At 37.9% G+C, this 17,792-nt stretch overlaps 1 non-coding gene across 1 annotated transcript; it reads right to left on the bottom strand.

The window, feature by feature from the left end:
- Positions 1–16,740: 16,740 nt before the first annotated feature.
- LOC127134128 (small nucleolar RNA R71) lies at positions 16,741–16,847 on the bottom strand. The gene has a single exon (XR_007807896.1). It is a non-coding gene; the product is annotated as a small nucleolar RNA R71 (small nucleolar RNA).
- Between the last annotated feature and the right edge of the window lie 945 nt (positions 16,848–17,792).

Genomic DNA, 17,792 nt, shown 5'->3' with positions numbered 1-17,792 from the left:
AGATATTAGAATATGTGGGTTGAATTTAACAAATTCTTTTAAGGTGGGTAAATTCCAACCTCTCATTTGACTTTATAATTTTTTAGTATCTCTTTAATTTTTGTGTGTGGCTTTCTTGGTGTTTTTATCTCTTCAATCTCTGTCTCGTTAAAAGAAGCAAAACCATACAATGTCTCTCAACTTACATCTTGCTTAAAGCACTACTGTACAATACGAAGAGTGGCACTAGAATTCCATGTGAATGAGATAGTACACTTGTCAGAAATTCATCATTATTATATAGTCTTCCATATAGAGTTGTTTTAATTTTTTTTTTGATAATCACTTGTATTAATACGCACAAGGGGTGCAACCCAATACAAAAGGAACAAAGTTACAATCCAATGCAATTAGCAGGATTAGCAAACCACAAATCTCTAGAAATATCTATATTCCCCTTAGACAAAATAGAAATCCAATCCCACCCAATTGATTTAATAAGTAATAAAATCTCAACCACATTCCAATTAGAGTGTTCAAAGACCAAACTATTTCTAGCATTCCAAATGCTCCAACAAACCAAAAGCCAAATAAAAGCGAAAAAAGATGACTTCACTCTACCATCCAAAGAATTTAATAGAAATAAAAGCACATCTTCTCCGGTAACAATAGTATCAATATCCGAGCTTTCCAATAGATCATCAAAATCCAAGCCAAACCACGAGAACACTTCCTTCCATATAAATTTAACTTTACCACACTTCAGAAAAAGGTGACCAACAAATTCCTCTTCTAAATCACATAAGGGACAAAGAGAAGCTTCCACCCCTAAAATCACACCTCTATGCCAAAGTTCTTTTCTCGTCGGTAAGGCTCCCAAGATCCATCTCCACCCAAACAACTTGACTTTCCACGGAATAGTAGCTTTCCATAATCTTTTAAGTTCACAAAATCTAAAATCACTACCATTAGAAATAGCCATATTCAAAGTATACAAGCGTTTAAAAGCATTCCTAACCGAAAAGCCCCCCACATCTCTCCACCAAATTAATTTATCAACCCCATTCGTACACGGTTTCACATCCTTAAGAATCTTTATTAACTCCTTCCAATCCTCCAATAATTCACCTACTAATAAGGTTGAATCAACACCCACCTTCCAACTCCACCCCCCATTCTCCCATAAACCACAATTAATCACAAGAGCATTAGGAAAAGAGCAAACCTCAAATAAACGAGGAAAAAGAAGCTTAAGAGAACTATTACCCAACCAACAGTGCTTCCAAAAAAGAATGGAATTGCCTCTTCCCAGTTTACAAGAAATTGAATCACCAAACCAATCATGCCCACCAAGGGGAGTTCCACAAACCAACCGAATATCTCTCCACCAAAGGGAATAATTAGAAAGAGTCGACTTCGATACCACATCACCAAGAGATTGCAAACCACTACCATATCTAAATTGGAGTAATTTAAACCAAATCGCATGCTTATCATTAAGAAAACGCCAACCCCATTTACTCATCAAAGCCAAATTAAACCACTCCACATTCTTAACACCTAAGCCACCTTCCTCCGTTCTAAGACAAATTTTATCCCAACTAACCCAACACATTTTTCTACTTCCACCACCATCCCCCCATAAAAAATTCCTTTGGATTTTGATAATTTCCTCCAAAACACACTTAGGAGCCTTAAAGAAAGAAAGTAAAAAGATAGGCACATTGTTTAACACCGAATTGAGTAAAGTAACCTTACCTCCAAGAGAAAGATGTTTCCCTCGCCAACCACTCAATCTCTTCTTCAACTTTGCCATCATCATAGACCAAAAAATTCTGCGTCTATGATTACCTCCAATTGGAATACCGAGAAAAGAAAAAGGTATCTTTTCCAATTTACAAGCTAGAAAAGAAGACGCCGATTCCAAAATAAAATCCTCCACATGCACACCATACAGCTTGCTTTTCTTCAAATTAATACACAACCCCGACACCAATTCAAAACCCCTCAATAAGGTCTTAATACACCATAAATTTTCCTTAGATCCATCACACACTAAAACCGTATCATCTGCAAATTGGAGCATCTCAAAATGAATATCCTCCGAAACCGCAAAACCATTGAATAATCCCAACATAACCGCTTTCCTCATCATACCCGCAAGACCTTCTCCCACCAAAAGAAAAAGAAAAGGAGAGAGGGGATCTCCTTGACGCAACCCTCTAGAAGTTTTAAATTCCAAAGTTGGGCTCCCATTAACTAAAATTGATACCGAGCTAGAAAAAACCGTCCCTTCCATCCACTTCATCCATAACTCACCAAAACCCATTTTTCTAAGCATAAATTTAAGAAAACCCCATGAAACACAATCATAGGCTTTCTCAAAATCAACCTTCAACACCATACATTTCCTACGCTTCCTTTTCGCAAAGTCTAATATCTCATTAAGCACCACCACCCCATCAAATAATTGTCTCCCTTCAATGAAAGCCGTTTGAAAAGGCGACACAAGTTTACCAATCACCAATCTCAATCTTGCCGCAAGAATTTTTGAAATTAACCGATATAAGCAACCCACTAAACAAATAGGACGATACTCATCAATGCTTATCGGGCAATCAACTTTAGGAATAAGAGCAAGAAAAGAAGCCGTCGCGGATCGGGGAAGAACACCACGCACATAGAACTCTTGAACGAAATTCACCACGTCATCCTTCACAAAATTCCAACATTTTTTCAAAAAACCAAGCGGAAAACCGTCCGGTCCCGGACTCTTATCACAATCACTTAACCACACAATCTCTTTAATTTCATCCACTTGAAATGGAGCTTCCAGCAAATCTCTATCTTCCACACTAAGAACATTAAAATTAAGCCCATCCAAGGTCGGCCTATTCTCCATTGGTTCCGTAAAGCGGCTTTTAAAATGATTAAATATCTCACTTTTAATATCCTCCACACCTTCCAATCGCCCCCTTGGAGTAATCAAAGAAGCAATATTATTCCTCCTAAATCTCCCTTTCATAACGGAGTGAAAAAATTTGGAATTAGTATCCCCAAGCCGAATCCAATTACACCTAGCTTTTTGCCGCAAAAAGTTATCTCGTAAAAACATAGTATCCCACACCTCTTTCGAAGCCACCTCTCTATTTCTCCTCACCGAATCAACCAAACCATCCTCCGCTAAATCCGCCACCATCAAATCCAACGAATTAAGCTCACCCACCGCTTTATCCACATTCAAATCAAGCATCCCGAAGACTTCTTTATTCCAACTCTTCAATTTTATTTTCACCGCCAACAATTTTTCTTTCAAAATATAACTCGCCTTCCCTCCCCTAAAAGTATTCTTCCAAACATCCCTCACCAAAGGAGTGAACTCATCATGCTCACACCACCCTTTAAAAAACTTAAAAGGTTTTGGACCCCAATCCACAATCTTGCAATTTAACCAAATAGGACAATGGTCTGAAATAGACCTATCCCCCACCACAATCGCTCCCACACCCCACAGGTCAAATAATTTTTCAGAAATGAGGAATCTATCCAACCTACTACAAGCACTCCCATCCAAATTAAACCAGGTAAACTTCTTGTTAATCAACGGAACATCCACAAGATCCATCGAGCTAATAAAATCCTCAAAGTCCTCCGCCTCTTTTAGATTAAAATTATTCGATATACCCTTCCTCTCCACTTTAACCCGGACAGTATTAAAATCACCGCCAACACACCACAACCCATCAGGAAATTTTGCTTTAAACTCTACAAGCCTCCCCCAAAAAGCCTTCTTCTTCTCAATAAAACAAGAGGAATACACATTCACCAAAAAAAGATTGAAACCGGACCACAACACATGGATACCAAGAAATCCTTCCCCAACAAAACTAGAAACAAGGATAAAAGACTTTTTCTTCCACAAGGTTAAAATACCTCCCGATCTACCCACTGCCCATTTAGAACTCCAATCCGCAATAGAATCACTCCAAACAGAGTCCACAGGAAAATTATCAATAGCATGAATCTTGGTTTCTTGAATAAAACACACATCTGCCTTTGAATCTCCAACAACTTTTCTCAAAGAATGTAATTTAGCATTGCATCCACACCCACGGATATTATACGACGCAATAATCATTTTAAATTATTTGATTTTGCATCCACCGAAGAAACCACACATTTATCAGCTAACTCCCTCATTTTAATGGCACTAATATGTAGGCTGTCCGACCCTCCTCCCGTCAACCCCAAACATTTTGCTCTATTCCAAATCATACGTGCCACTCCACTATTAACCTCATCCTCATCTACCTGTTTCACACTATCACTTCCCTCTACAGAATCATAAGAAGAAAGAAGCTGACCATCCCCCTCAATATTACCGCGAGCAGAAAAAATTCTATTCAATTTAAAATTAGATAAAGGGAACTCAGAAATAGTCTCTGACCTGTCACTATTGCTGCCTCTGTTTCCACTTCTCAGCCCAGAAAAATCAATATCAAACCTCTTATCCTTCGAATTCCCCAATCTCTGCCCACCAACCAAAAATTTCAAACCCATAACCGTCCCGGACAATGTCGCCTCACTGTCCAGCGCATAACCTCCAGACCGTGCCGGATCCGCACACTGAACTGTTTTCTCAAAGCTCCCCGAAGCCAACCTCCCACCTGCACCCACATCAACCGAAAACGCAACAGGCTCTCCCTTCTCCAATTCTGCCGTAGCACCCACCGAACCGTCAGCTCCAACCAATAGCCTTTTTCTTCCTTGAGACACCCGCACACAAGAGCCAGCAGTCTCCGAAGACGACGAAACAAATTGCTCAGTTTCTAAAACTATCGCATCCGAATTCTCCTTCCAACAGTTTCCACGCCTACAACAATTCGTCTTCCCCTTATCCAACGTCATCCCACCAACCTGTGAAACCAGTTGCACAGAGTTCACAGCAGAATGCATAACAGACTCTGTACGAACACCATGACAATCACTCCACTTTGCAGCCGCATCCAAAGGATACCCTCCATCCTGTGGCACAGTCCGTAAATGCCCTCGAGATACACCAGGAAACGCAACAGACTCTGCTTGAACTGCAACAGGTCTGTGGCCAAGAGGTTGTTCAAAATTTTCCCGCAGAATCAAATCGTCTTCCTCAAACACATGATGAGTCTCCACACCCACCTCATCTAATTCATCATCATCCTCCGACAACGCCTCATTCGAAGAATTAATAGCACAATTACCAACAGCATCACTAAAGACCCTTCCCACCTCTTCCACCACAGAAATGTCAAAAAGCAATCCATTAATCTTTACTTGGAACAGATCATTAACCCACCTTCTTCTTTTAGTTCGAACCAGCAATCTCGCCGAATCCAACACCTTCCGCGAAACCGTATTGCAATCAGCCCGAACATACGAACCAAACAAGCCCGCAAAAATACCAAAGAAATCATCCGTCCAAACATGACACGGAATACCTAAACAGCGAACCCACATCAGACGTTCTTCATCCACATGCCCAGGTTTCCATCTATCAATTGATGTAAACCATTTGCTCCACCAAATATGCCCTTCATCAACAAAAGCCTCTACCGCCCCCTCCTCCACATCTTCGAAAATGCACAGATTAGGCCCTAAGGGCTTGACGGAAAAATCAAAATAACCTTCAGCCTGAATAATTTTCTGCATCGAAAAAGCCAAACCCGACGTTCGGACCACTCCAACATACGCCTTCAGAATATTCGGATTATCCCTAGCCAAATCAGAATTGAATTCCAGAGCAACCGCCGCCTCACTAGCAGAATCCTCCCTAGTGTCAGAATGCGAGACTCCCTTAGCAGCATCAATCAGCTTCAAAGCATCGATTTGCTTCACCAACTTATTAGCATCAGCCGCCTCAGACCAGCCTGCCTGTCCATCCTCCTTCACCTTACCAGGACCTCCTAACAGCACCTTAGTACCCACATCATAATGCCTCACCACCTCAGCCATTATCACTCCCTTGTTCCCACTTGTCACCACTTTGGCGAAAGAATCAACAAAACGCGAAGAAGAACCCTTCCGCTCTTCACCTTCCCCCACACGCGACTTCTCCTCCCAACCAAACCTTCTACCTCGAAACTGATTACGGTTAGGCGCAGTTAACTTCGAGTTCCTGGAGAACCTAGGTAAATTGACCTGCAATTTGACATTCTCAACAAAGATGTTATCCAATTTGCACGCCAGCCTTGAGGAGTCAACAACATTAAAGAATCTCACGAAACCATAACGTTTCCCTCGAACATCTTTCTTCATTGGGATAACCACTTCGTCGACCTCGCCGAACCTGGAGAAGACTTCATGAAGATCCTTAGCATTGAATGAATCAGGAATTGAAGAAAAGAAGAAAGAAGTGATTTCTCCCCTCCTCCCAAAACCCTTCTTCACAATATCCCAGCGTTTGGATTTGAAACCTCCCTTACCACGAATGACCGGAATCCACTCTCCCTCTTTCCCAATTTCCTCAGAAGCATCACCGGGATTAGAAATCCCCAAATTTTTCTTGCCCAACCCTAAATTTGGTGTTTCTCTCTCCTCCCGCTCTCTCTCCATTTTACTGTATGCCAAATGTACTCTCCCTGCCGTTCATGCTGGCGGTGTGGTGTTCTGTGCCAAATTAATTTTCAATTATTCTTTTCGATTTTGATCCTAAGTAAAATAAATAAAAATTCACTGATGAAGAAAAATATATAAATTTATATGAAAAATTGTATTAGTATAATATATTTATTTTATTATAAATTATACAAGTAGTATTAAAGAAATGATTCACATAAAAAAGAAAAGTTAATGTTTAACTAAAAATTAAAATAAATCACTTAATTTGATAATATTTTTTTATAAATAAATCAACTATTTTAAGATTTCTCAATTACAAAAACTAATGTTTTTCACGCAATAAATATGAGATATCAACTCTTCATGGGTTTCGAGATCACAGTTTGGTTAGACAAATTTGATCTCAGCTTGTTAGCAATAATAACAAGCATTTTTTCTTTCAAGATGAGTTCGGTACTTGGCTCCAAATCAATCTGACCCATAACTTGAATTCTAGGCACAAGGATCAGAAGGCTTTACGGGTTGTTGCTTGTCATTCTATCTAGAAATGGAGGAATCACAAACGACACACTGATACTTGGAATTTACCTCATAATGAAGTTGCAGATATTATCTCTCAAGTTCAACAGTATGATCATTACTGCACTATGAAGCTTCGTTTAGTTCCACACTCTGCTAGCAGGTTGCAAGTTCGATGGAAGCCTTCTAAAATTGATTGGGTGTGCTTAAATGTGGACGGGGTTGCGGGTCAGGATGACAGGCTTTAGCAAGTTTATTGGTTCTAGTAACCGTTTTTATGTTGAGTTGTGGGGAGTTTAGGTTGGGTTGCAACTGGCTTGGCGAGATGGTTATAAGAAGGTGCAGATTCAAGTCATAATCATAAGGTGGTTGCTTTGCTACAAGATGTGGATGTTCTGCCTCAGTTTGGTTTTAATTTGATAATGAACAATTTTGAAGAGCTCTATGAAACATATATATCGTGAAGCTAACCAAAGTGCAGATATGTTGGTCAAGCATGGACGTCAAGGATATAGGAGAATTTATGAGGTTAGTCCTAGGTGGCTGCTCTCTCAGATTCAAAAAGACCTTGTTGCTTCTATTGTAAGACAATGTAGGTAGTTGTCTTGTGTGTTTGGGCTTTTGCCCTCTTAGTTAAAAAAAAAAAAGAATTATAGTCGGTTTTATAAAATCGTTCGGTTCAAAAAATGCATTAAATTGACTTTTTTTTGTAAAGTTTAATATGTCAATATCAAACTTAAAACATTCCTCTTTCACAAAAAAAATCCTTATTTTTTCTACAACCATACATCATCATCATCATGTCATCTCTTTCAAACATAGTCATATTATCCAACTCAATATTATTTGTCGTTATCATTCAACTCAATATTGTTTGTCGTTGTTTAATAATAACTTGTTTGTCACCATTCAACTCGCATTTGCTTATTGTTACGCAATTGATGACTGTCTCTTGCTGGACCATGAGATAAAAGTGTCTCCTATAAATTGACAACTTCCAGAAGTTCTTTTCCTTTCTATTTTGTCTCCAGCATAGTCACCATCACAATAGCCTACTAATTTGTGTTCACTTGATTTTTTATAAAACAAACCAAGGTTAGTAGTACGTTTCAGATACCTAAAGATTCTCTTAACAACAGTTAAGTGAGTTTCCCTAGGATCTGATTGGAAGCGAGCACATGAGCAGACACTAAATAAAATATCAGGTATAAAATCGGTTAGATAAAGAAGAGAGCCTATCATACATATGAATAACTTCTTATTTACCTTACTGCTTACCTCTTCTTTCTCTAGAATACATGTAGGATGCATTGGAGTCTTTGCTTGCTTACACTCTGATAAGTTAAAATTCTTCAGAAGTTCCTTTGTATATTTTCTCTGATGAATTTATGTTTCTTCTCATCTTTGATCAATATGGATTCCCATAAAGAAATTGAGTTCTCCCATCAGACTCATTTCAAATTCTACTTGCATTGACTTAGCAAAATCCTTGCACAACGAAGCATTAGCAAAACCAAAAATAATATTATCAACATAAATTTGCACAACCAGAATATCATTCTTAAAGATTTTGCAGAAGAGAGTTGTATCCACTTTCCCTCTAGTAAAATTATTTTCCAAAAGGAAGTTACTTAGTATATTATACCAAGCTCTAGGAGCTTGTTTTAGACCACATAACGACTTTTTTAGTTTAAAAAAAAAGTCAGGATTTTGAGAGATTTCAAAACCAGGAGGTTGATGCACATATACTTCTTCAGAGGTATATCCATTTAAGAATGCACTCTTAACATCCATCTGATAAAAAATAATGTTATGATTGACTACAACCTAAATTAAAATACGAATAGACTCTAACCTAGCAATTGGAGCAAAGGTTTCTGTATATTCTATACCTTCTTTCTGACTATAACCTTGTGCTACCAGTCGAGCCTTATTTTTGACAACCCCGACCTTCTCATTGAGCTTGTTTTTGAAGACCCGTCTATTTCCAATGAAATGGAAGCCTTTTGGTTTATGAACAAGATCCCAAACATTGTTTCTGGTGAATTGATTCAATTCCTCTAGCATAGCCAGAATCTATTCATTATCCAAAAGAGCTTCATCAATAGATATGGATTTTATCAGAGATACCAAACCTAAAAGAGTCTCTTCAGAAGGTTTGAATGAAGGTCTAGTTCTGACTGGAGCATTTGTATCTCCCATAATCAGTTCTTCAGAATGAGGGGTTCTTGATCTACTCTTCTTTTGATGAGTTGGACCAACAAAAACTTCTGGTTGAGTCATATTTGAGTTGTTTGCTTCAGATTCTTTAGCTTTGCCTTCTGAGTCTTTTTCTCCAAAATCAGTATCCTTGGATTTTGAAAGATTGATCTTCAAATCTGCAAATTGCTCAAATAGCTTTGACTTTTCAGAGTTAAACTTATCATTGAATCTAACAGGAATTGATTCTTCAATAATTCGTGTTTATGTATTAAAGATTTTGTATCCTTTAGAGCATTTAGGATATGCTAACAATAAACTCTTTTGTGCTTTAGAATCAAACTTGCCCATATTCTCTTTAGTGTTCAACATAAAACATTCACATTCGAAAGGGTGAAAGTAAGAAATGTTGGGCATTCTGTTCTTCCACAATTCATAAGGAGTCTTACCCAGAATAGGTCTGATAGAAATCATGTTCTGAATATAACATATTATGTTAACTGCTTCTGCCCAGAAATGCTTAGCCCTGTCAGTTTCTTGGATCATAGTGCGAGCCATTTCTTGAAAAGTCCTATTCTACCTTTCTACAACTCCATTTTGTTGTGGAGTTTTAGGACAAGAGAAATAATGGGAAATATCATTTGAATCAAAAATATTTTCAAAATGTTTATTTTCAAATTCGCCACCATGATCACCTCCGACTCTGACTATTTTGCAATTCATTTTTATTTGCACTAGTGAGCAGAAAGTAGAGAACACAGAATGTGACTCATCCTTGTGTTTCAAGAACTTTACCCATGTCCAATGATTATAGTCATCAACGATGACCAATCCATACTTCTTACCATTGATGGAGGCAGTTTTCACTAGTTCAAACACGTCAATGTGCAGAAGTTCTAACGGTCCAGAGGTAGAAACAATAGTTTTCACTTTGAAAGATGTTTTAGAAAACTTGCCTTTCCGACATGCTTCACAAAGAGCATCTGAAGCAAAATTCAAGTTGGGTAAGCCTCTGACTATCCAAGCTTATTTAGCTGAGAAATCCTTCTCATGCTAACATGGCCCAAACGTCTGTGCCATACCCATTTCTCCTCATTAATAGATATTAGACATTTTACATTTTAATCATGAAGATCAGAAAGTATGATTTTGTAAATGTTGTTCTTTCTCTTTCCGTTAAAAAGGATTGTACCATCTTTCTTACTAACAACCTTACAGGACTTTTGATTAAAAATGATATCATAACCATTGTCACTAAGTTGACTAATAGATAATAGGTTATGCATCAGGCCATCAACTAAAAGAATATTAGTAATAGAAAGAAGTTTACTGTTACTAATAGTTCCAGAGCCAATGATTTATCCTTTCTTGTTTCCTCTGAAACCAACGAAGCCTCCAGGCTTAAGTTCCAAATATTGGAACATAGACCTTCTTCCCATCATGTGTCGCAAGCATCCACTGTCCAGGTACCATGATTGGTGTTTCAGCTGAGTTTCTAAGGATGTCTGCAACATAAATTATTTTATCCTTAGGTACCCACTTTCTGGATCCTCTCTTGTTAGTTTTCCCAGAGTTTCTTATAACTTAAGGTCTTTTAGAAGAAGGATAATCATGGAGAATTTGTGCATGATACTTAGGTTTCAGAACTGAGTTCTTATCCTTTGTATGTTTCTGTATCTGTGCAAAAATATCAATCTTAGTGCCAGTAGGAACGAAATGCACATAGAGAGGTTTTAGTTTTACCTTCTGTCTTTCGTCTAGTTTTATAGTTTATGTACAACCTAAACATTTCTTGCCATTTCTTCTAACGTCATGGATCAAAGAATCCATTTTTATTCTATCTATACTTTTAGCTAGAAAGTACTGGAATGCTCTGTCATATCTGATGACACAATTAATACCAGAAGCTTCTGAGACTATTTCCTCCTCTTGTTTTGAAATTTTACTTTTCAAGGCAGAGTTGTTACTTCTAAAGAAAATACTTTTTCATTTAGAGAGGAAATATCTTTATCAAGCTCACTGTGAGTTTCAAAATCAACTACTTGGACTTGTTTAAGGTCCTTGTATTTACTCTAAAGACTCTGGTACTTCTCCATCATTTTAGAGAGACATGATTCAAGATCATAACCAGATAGGTTAGAATATACCTCTTCAGAATCAGATTCGGATTCTGATTCTGATAATACCTTGTCTTTTGGCTCTTCAAAACCTTTGGGATCATCTATAGTTTCCATCAATGCAATGTTGTTTTTTTCTTCGTCAAAATCGTTTTCTTCAGATTCTGAGTCATTCTATGTGGCCATCAACCCTTTCTTTCCTTTGGAAAAATTTCTTCTTAGGCCTTCTGTCCCTTTTCAACTTATGACAATCATTTTTGTAGTGGCCTGGTTCCTTGCACTCGAGGCATATAACTTTTTTTCCAAAACCTTGCTTCTTCTATCCAGACAAAGAATAAAAATGCACAGTAGTCCTTATGGCTCCTCTAAACTTTCCTTGACTGTTTTTCTTGTGCTTCCAGAGTCTGTTGACTCTCCTTGAAATTAGAGACAACTCATCATCATCTTCAGAGTCTTCATCAGATCCTTCTGATTCTTCCTCAACTTTATAGCCTCTTATCTTCTCAGGCTTAGATTTTATGGCAACAAATTTACCTCTCTTCTGAGGTTCATCTTCTTCAAGCTCAATCTCGTGGCTTCTTAAATAACTAACAAGCTCTTCAAGAATGATAATGTTAAGAGCCTTTTCGAGCTTCAAAGCAGTTACCATAAGTCTCCATTTTTTAAGAAGACTTATGATAATCTTCTTGACATGGTCAGCTGTAGAGTATCCTATTGTCCAAAACTTTCAGTCCTGCAACAAGCATCTGAAACCTTGAGAACATAGTCTCAACTGTTTCATCATCTTCCATTTGGAATGCCTCGTATTTCTGGATTAAGGCCTAAGACTTTCTCTTCTTTACTTTAGCATTTCCCTCATGAGTCATCCTTAGAGAGTCGAAAATGGATTTGACATAATCTCTATTTGTTATCTTCTCATACTTAGTATAAGAGATAGCATTTAGAAATATAGTTATGGCCTTATGATGATTTTTGAAATCTTTCTTCTATTGATTAGTCATAGCACTTCTTTCTATAATATTTCCTTCAACATTAACTGGGTGAACCTAGCCATCGACCACAAGATCTCAAAGATCAACATCGTAACCAAGAAATAAGCTTTCTATTCTATCTTTCCAATAATCAAATTTCTCACCATCAAAGATTGGTGGTTTTACAATGTAGTGATCTCTTTCATTATTGTTAACAATGTTAGCAGCAACCATTGTGTCTCACACAAACTGGACCGGTATTGAACATGGTGAAGTTTTGATAAAACTTTTATCACAATCAGAACCAGAGCTTTGATACCAATTGAAGGTGTGAAAAACACAAGAAGTGGGGTTTGAATTGGATTTTACAAACAAAAACTTTTTCCTAAACAGGAACACCACTAACAAGTTAATAACAAAGAGATTAAAACACAAGTATTTTTATCCTGGTTCACTTGAAACTCAAAGCTACTTCAGTCCACCCGCCAAGGTGATTTTGCCTTTCACACAAGGACTTAATCCACTATAATCAGCATATTACAATAATCACAAAGAGTACCCTTCTTTGTCTTCTCAAGGATCCAACTATACCCTAGTCTCCTTAAGGACTCACAAAAAGTAACCTTCTTTGTCTTCTCAAGGATAACCTCCTTAAGGAATCAAACAAACAGTATGAATAATATTTTTGTGTGTTACAAGATGCTTATATACAAGCATACTTTACACAAATGATAACCAAACACTTAAAGAAAAACTGTTTTCAAAAGAATGATAGATTATCACAAAGAAACAGACTGTCAAAGTATTGTATCATCGACATCAGTTCTTAAAGTCTCCAAGTATCGCTTATATATCATAAGAAGAAAACCATTGGAGAGCAAAATGGGGGAATCTCATAGAACGACTATCCATTGTTGGATGGTGAAAGGAGTGATATTGCATGCTGTCTTTTGCCCATAAAGTCAGTGATAGGTGTGATGTATAATACTGTCCTTTGCCCATGAAATCAGGTAGTGGAAAGGATATTTGATTTATACTATGTACTATTTAATCACGTTCCTTTTTTATCTTATCTTCAAGTTCATTGGCTTCTAATGAAAGTTGATGAGACATGAAATGAAGAAACATAGAGCTGGATTCAGAAACTTCATAATCTTTGGTCAGAACCTTGACATCGTAAGTAGTCTGACTTGTGACCTTCAGTATCTTAAGAATCTTCAGAGTCTTCAGAATCTTCAGTTAGAACCTTGATAACTTCAATCGCCTGGCTTGAGTTCTTCAAAGTCTTCAGCTATGTAACATAACTTCATTAGCTTGCCATTCTTCAGAAGTTTGGTGATCAGAGTCACATCCAGAAGCACAAACTGAGAGAATGTTGCAGCAGCAACATAGTGTTTCCTCCGAAGCTTCTTAGGAGTGAACCAGCACAGAAGCAGAAAGATCATTGTAGCCACAATATTGAACATCTTTCAGAACTTTTAATAGTTGGCGCAAAAGCAACTTTGGAACTTATTGTTTAGAAACTGATGACGTTGTACGTCATGTACTCAGAATCTGAGCTGGCTATTAAAGCTACACAATAACAAATCATTAGGGTACCAAAATTGTTCTCACATAAATACAACATTGTTATCATCAAAACTCAAGGTATAGATGCAAAACCAAATCTTGTTCTAATAGGGAAGACAAGCGCATGTAAACCTGATGGCATCAAAATCATCATCACTCCACATGGAGGACTTAATTTGTGATACCCTCTTTCAAGACGATGTAGGTACGATCGACCTCTCTGGAGTAGTCACTTGGGATGCCTTACCCTTAGGGGAGCAGTCAGTCTCTCGCCTCTAGATCTTCAAGGTCTGAAACTCAGTAGGTGCCTGATGACACTGAAATTTACCGTATTTTTGACTCTTATTTCGCATGCATTTTAGTAGTTTTATTGTCATTTTGTTGTGTTATTACTATGTTTCTCTTTGTTTTCAGGTTTTTACTTTAATCGGAGCCCCGATCGAGAAAAGGAGTGAAAAACAGCTAAAAACCCTAAAATTAAGCATTTTGTACTTGTGGCTCCCATTGTGGTTGGCGCCATAGACCCTGCTATGACGTGTCCTAGCTCAACTTCCCTCAACTGCCACGTTTCCCACTACTTCCACTAAGGCGCCACAGTTTGGCCTTGTGGCGGGCGCCACAAGAGGAAAAGTTTTCCCTCCCAAATTCAAACTGAAGGGCATCCTTGTCATTTCCATCATTTTACTTGCTTATAAATAGAAACTCAAATTCACTTGTTTAATCATCCAAACTTAGAGCAGAGGAAGATTCAAACTTAGAGCAGAGGAAAACTTAGAGCAGAGGAAAACTTAGAGCAAACTTTGTTTCACTTAGGCATATATTCAGTATTTTAAAATGGTAATCGCTTCGCATTGGGGTGTTACCACAATTGTGTAATCAAGTCTGTGATCGAGTTTGTAATCGAGTTTGGAGCACTTTGCAAGGAAGTTAATCCTGCCGCCATTTTCATTTCCGCTTTGCAGTTTATTCAACCCTCTGATTGGAGCAGGTTTTTATTGCTTTACCTTTATCTACTTTATTTCTCGCACTCGCTTTACTTTATTTATTTCCCGCACTGTCTTTACTTTATTTATTTCCCGCACTCGCTTTACTTTATTTATTTCTCGCACTCGCTTTACTTTATTTATTTCCCGCACTCGCTTTACTTTATTTATTTCTCGCACTCGCTTTACTTTAGTTATTTCTCGCACTCGCTTTACTTTATTTATTTCTCGCACTCGCTTTACTTTATTTATTTTCCGCACTCGCACTACTTTTATTTACTTTCCGCACTCGCACTATTTTTATTTACTTTCCGCACTCGCACTACTTTTATTTACTTTCCGCACTCGCACTACTTTTATTTACTTTCCGCACTCGCACTACTTTTATTTACTTTCCGCACTCGCACTACTTTTATTTATTTTCCGCACTCGCACTACTTTTATTTAAATTAATGCACTTTTACTTTTCCATGTCTAACTAAATATATAAGTTTAGAATGTAAGGATCATAATTGAACCGATAATCCGTACAATTGTTCGTAGAAACACTTAAGGGCTATTTTGACTTTCAACTTAAGTTTTCCCGCACTTAATATCCGTTGGGTAAGATCGAAAGTCGTCCAACGTCTATTTAAACTTGATTGTTTTTAACTATTTCAAATACAGCGAAAGCGCTTTGTTTAGTTCATTAGGAGTTTTTAACTTAAGAAGAAAAGAGATTTTAAAACTATTTTCGGACACGTTTATAAGTTTAGAGTCTGGTTCGTGAGAACCTCTTTTGGTTAAGAAATCCAGGTTAAAATACTTTTCAACTTAGTCAAGATACTATATTTCTTAAAAATAGGTTTACTACTCTAACGCAATGCGCGCCTTTTTATAAGTGACAACAAGAGGGTTTGATTAGGGAGTACAACTCGGTTCTGAATACGCGAAAGTGACAGTTCCTGTTAAATTGGTTCTTTTCAAAGAAGGAAACACTGCCCATAAGTAGTTCTATTAGCAAGTACTTGGATTATTAATTGATTATGTGAATTACATTCGAGCCTGTCTTTATAAATTGAATTTAATTTAATACTTTACTTTTCATTGCACACTCTAAAAACCTCTATTTTGATTACCTAGGATAAGCACTATAACAATAGATAACGATAGATTGACACTTGGTCTCTGTGGATTCGACAATCTTTTATATTACCCTGATGCGTTTGTATACTTGCGAAAAGCACGCATTAAGTTTTTGGCGCCGTTGTCGGGGATCAATTTCGTCAAATTTCATTACCCTGTTGTTATATCGTTTAGACTTAGGTTATTTCCCGCGGGTCAATGCGAAAAGCTCGCAGCACCGGAAGCTTAGTTTACCCTCTAGCAGAACCTGAACGTTACGCTCGCGCACGTTTATTCTTTCATAGAATTGGGAGAGCTATGGCCGAAGATCAAAACCAAAGACCTCTTAAGGACTTCGCCCAACCATCCAACGAAGAACCTAGTTCTAGTATAGTAAACCCAACCATCCCAGCTAATAATTTCGAACTTAAACCTTCCATGTTGCAACTAGTGCAACAGAGACAATTCAAAGGTCTCACTACTGAGAACCCAAACCAACATTTAAAAATCTTTCTTCAATTAGCAGACACTTTTAAAACCAATGGAGCTTCTCCTGAGGCAATACGTTTAAGATTATTCCCTTTTTCCCTCAGAGATAAAGCCCTATCATGGTTAGATTCCCTTCCACCCAATTCCATTACGACTTGGGATAACCTTAGAAGAGTATTCCTTGCTAGATACTTTCCCCCAAGTAAGACCGTCGTTCTTCAAAACCATATAACTAGATTTACCCAAAACCAAGGAGAATCGCTGTTCGAAGCTTGGGAGAGATATAAAGAGTTGTTACGAGCATGCCCACATGATGGTTTAGAAAATTGGTTAATCATTCAAACCTTTTATAATGGACTTCACTATAACACTAAGATGACCATCGACGCTGCCGCAGGCAGTGCGCTGATGAACAAACCTTATCCTGAAGCTAGTGCCCTCATCGAAGATATGGCTCAAAACCATCAATCATGGGGAGTCGAACGAGCAACAGTTGAGAAGCAGGAAGCCCAAGGAGGAGTGCATGAACTAAGCTCTATAGACATGATGCAAGCTAAAATGGACGCATTAGCCCTTAAGGTCGAGCATATATGCATAAACCCGAATATTGTAGCCGCAGTTTCGTCGGATTGTGAGATATGCGGAACCAAAGGACACCAATCTGTAGAATGAAGTCTATTAAACGAAACCCACTCTGAGCAAGTGAACTACACCTAAGGGAACCCATATTCGAATACCTATAACCCTGGATGGAGGAATTGCCCGAATTTCTCTTATAAAAACAATAACCCTATCCAAAATAATGCACCTCCGAGACAACCTGGTTATCAAGCCCCACGACCAAATCAACCTATGTAACCTGTACCACCAAAACCGAGCCTTGAGAAAATTATGGAAAATTTTATCACCGCTCAAACCCAACAAAACAAGGAGTTCATGAACCAAAACATTCATTTTAACGAACTGATTACTCAGTTAGGAACCAAGGTTGACCAAATAGTTACTCATACCAAGATGCTTGAAACCCAGATCTCTCAGGTAGCTTTAAACCAAGCCCCTCAGACCACACCTGGAGGACAGTTCCCTGGACAACCTCAACAAAATCCGAGAGGACAAGCCAATGCCATTACCCTACGAAGTGGGAACGCTTATGATGAGCCACCAAACCCAAGATTGAGTGAACCCGAAACTTCTAAGGAATATACCAAACCCCTGGACAAAGTGAAGGAACCAGAGGAATTTGAGAAACAGGAAGGTCAAGAAAA

This window comes from Lathyrus oleraceus, chromosome 3, assembly GCF_024323335.1.
Source record: "Lathyrus oleraceus cultivar Zhongwan6 chromosome 3, CAAS_Psat_ZW6_1.0, whole genome shotgun sequence".
Lineage (NCBI taxonomy): Eukaryota > Viridiplantae > Streptophyta > Magnoliopsida > Fabales > Fabaceae > Lathyrus > Lathyrus oleraceus.
This window is presented reverse-complemented; position numbering and strand designations above follow the sequence as displayed.